Below are 3,628 nucleotides of genomic sequence, written 5' to 3' on the forward strand. Positions count from 1 at the left end.
ATGGAGGTGTGTTCTAGTGGGTCTGGGCAGGTGTGATGTAGTTAATGGAAATGGGGGTGTGTTCTAGTGGGTCTGGGCAGGTGTGATGTAGTTAATGTTTGTATGATGTTGTTGTTTGTATGTGTATGTTTTGTATTGTTTATAAAATATCAAATAAATTATTAAAACATTCCCATTGCAAAGTAACACCTCACAGTTCTATTTTTAGAGTTATTACATTAAACCAATCAGAAATCAGAAGAATGCCAAAGTCAGGTGTGAAGTAATATGCAGGACCAGCCTATTCCCTATAATGTAAACTACAACAGAAATAACTTAAAATGTATAACTTTAAATTAAACCAATAATTTGCGCTCATGACTTAAGTGATTAAAGTAAACCACAGTTTTGGAAATACATAATGCCATCTAACCAAATATCAAATAATGTTAGCTATATGCAGTTATCTTAGCCAGCCAGCTAACATGAGCTATATGCAGTTATCTTAGCCAGCCAGCTAACATGAGCTATATGCAGTTATCTTAGCCAGCCAGCTAACATGAGCTATATGCAGTTATCTTAGCCAGCCAGCTAACATGAGCTATATGCAGTTATCTTAGCCAGCCAGCTAACATGAGCTATATGCAGTTATCTTAGCCAGCCAGCTAACATTAGCTATATGCAATTATCTTAGCCAGCCAGCTAACATTATCTATATGCAGTTATCTTAGCCAGCCAGCTAACATTAGCTATTTAGCCAACTAGCTATTAGCCTAACCATTGTAGCCAACCAGCACGGTTATGGTCAGCGAGACCAACTACCGGAGACCAGTTAGAAACCAACTAGCCGTAAGCCAAGGTGGAAAAACTTACAAAACTCCCATAGTCTAATTCACAGAAAACATGCTGAAAAGTAGTGATGTTGAAACAAAGCTTCCTGAAGCATTGGCTCTTTCGTGTCAAAAATAGATTAATTACTCAAGGATTTGAGCTTTATTTAGAACAGTCAGCAGCCACCTGCACTGTCGGCTGCAATGTCGAACGAGCCCAAATGCATCACCAAACCAATCAGGTGATCGAGAGCATCAAATCCATGCTGCGTTGTGGGTAAACGGTGACTGGCTGACTGATTTATAAATGATAATGAGTAGTTATTTATGGTGCAAGGTGATTTGTAAATTAGTCAGTCAGCAGTCAGCAGCCACCTGCACTGTCGGCTGCAATGTCGAACGAGCCCAATACCAAACCAATCAGGTGTTCAACGAAATTATTCTTCAGACGTCATTCATCACGCGATGCTGATAAAGTGACACTGCTTTGAATTATACCGCTTAGCGATTTCAATATATGCCTCATAGCTCCAGTCTCAAACTTAACCCCGTTCCTGCTGAAGAAGAGAAGGTCTGTTGGATGGAGAAAGAATCTCTCGTGAAAGAGGAGGAGGAAGAGGAGCTTGTTACAATACAAAAAACAAGTAGAGGGTGAGGCTGTTACAGTGAAAGAAGAAGAGAAAGACGTTACAGTGAAAGAAGAGAAAGACGTTACAGTGAAAGAAGAGAAAGACGTTAGTGAAAGAAGAGAAAGACGTTACAGTGAAAGAAGAGAAAGACGTTACAGTGAAAGAAGAGAAAGACGTTACAGTGAAAGAAGAGAAAGACGTTACAGTGAAAGAAGAGAAAGACGTTACAGTGAAAGAAGAGAAAGACGTCACAGTGAAAGAAGAGAAAGACGTTAGTGAAAGAAGAGAAAGACGTTACAGTGAAAGAAGAGAAAGATGTTACAGTGAAAGAAGAGAAAGACGTTAGTGAAAGAAGAGAAAGACGTTACAGTGAAAGAAGAGAAAGACGTTACAGTGAAAGAAGAGAAAGACGTTACAGTGAAAGAAGAGAAAGACGTTACAGTGAAAGAAGAGAAAGACGTTACAGTGAAAGAAGAGAGACGTTACAGTGAAAGAAGAGAGACGTTACAGTGAAAGAAGAGAAAGACGTTTCAGTTAAAGAAGCGAAAGATGTTTCAGTTAAAGAAGCGGAAGACGCGTTCAGAGGGAAAGAGGAGGATGAAGAGAAATGTCACAATACAAAAACAAGTAGCGGGTGAGGCTGTTACAGTGAAAGAAGAAGAGAAAGACGTTACAGTGAAAGAAGGGAAAGACGTTACAGTGAAAGAAGAGAAAGACGTTACAGTGAAAGAAGAGAAAGACGTTACAGTGAAAGAAGAGAAAGACGTTTCAGTGAAAGAAGAGGAGGGGGAGGTGACTGTCACATCGAAAAATGAAGAAGAGGAGGAAACTGGATCTCTGGGCCCGGTTTCCCAAACGCATCTTAATGCGTCCGATGGTTCTAACGCTGAACGGGCCCTGATTAACACTAGTAAGTACTGTCTTAAAAACAGAAGCACAAACTCTGCGATTGTTGAACTGATGTGTGGTGTTAAAGGGGAAATGTGCAATTGCTACATCCATATTTTGACTTTTAAAGTATTTATTTATAGCCATTGATTCTTGAAGAATATAATGCATGCTTCATGATCTTGGTCCAACTGTTCTACCCCATCAGATCCCCAAATAAGCTTTTTTTTACTCCAATGTTTAGAATCAATGTAAACCAACAATGTATCGCCTTAACATGGTTAAAACTATAATGTTGATATCATGGATGGTTGGTCCTTGCATCCATAGGTCTGTCTATGCATTTGAGACTAGTTACATTTCTACAGCCCCATCCACCATCTTATTACCAAAATTGCCAAAATACGAAGTATACATGCAGTACTTTAGGGCCCATAATGCAGTTCTTCATGAAATGGGCGTGGCTTCAACTTTTCAGATTTGAAGAAAATGGAGGAAAATATGCAGCCAAAGTCCAACGAGTGGATACAAATGAACTGCTTTAAATAATTATGACTGTTGAGCAATGTAATAAAATAATGAATTTTTAAATAAGTTACGTTACACGTTATGTTAGCTACACTATCCTTACAAAACGCATAGCATATCTTTACAGCCGTAGGTACCAGTATGTTAACTAGCTACCTAACGTTAGTTGGCAACTTATACATCAAACTTGTCAGTATAGTAACTATATTCTAACTAACTACCCAATTGACTTGATTATTTACGTCGTTCTTAGCAAAGGGGTCGTGTGCATTCTCAATGGACATTGGTAATTCGGGTGCGTTCGTAAATTTGCTCTGGCTCTCTACTCCGATTGCAGAGCACCCTCATCTGAGTATCAGAGTGCAGAATACCTGATGAATTTAATAACGCTCAACACCCGTTGAATATGGCCGGTGTCAGTAAACATTTCTGCAAAAAAGCTCAAATTAAATTGTTGCCAGCAGCACAGTTTGTCACCAACTGTCTGGTGTTGATAAAATGAGATGTGTAGGCGGACGAGTCGGTCAAGGATCGATTCGGACAAAGTGATCTATTGTATGACAAGTGACAGTTTATTCAGAGTAAAGATATCTGGTACAGCATGCATGGGCTCTGTCAAGTAACTCCGAGTGAGCTAAAAGAGAAGAGCGCCTAATACAGTTTGTTTACATGTTTTATACAGCACAGAAAGTAGGTTGAGTCTTGAAGTCCTGGTTCTCTGGTTGGTTCAGGTCCAGGCGTAGTCTCCGATGATTGGCTCCTGCAGCCCATTGC

Source organism: Oncorhynchus mykiss, chromosome 13 (genome assembly GCF_013265735.2).
Source record: "Oncorhynchus mykiss isolate Arlee chromosome 13, USDA_OmykA_1.1, whole genome shotgun sequence".
In the NCBI taxonomy this organism is placed as follows: domain Eukaryota; kingdom Metazoa; phylum Chordata; class Actinopteri; order Salmoniformes; family Salmonidae; genus Oncorhynchus; species Oncorhynchus mykiss.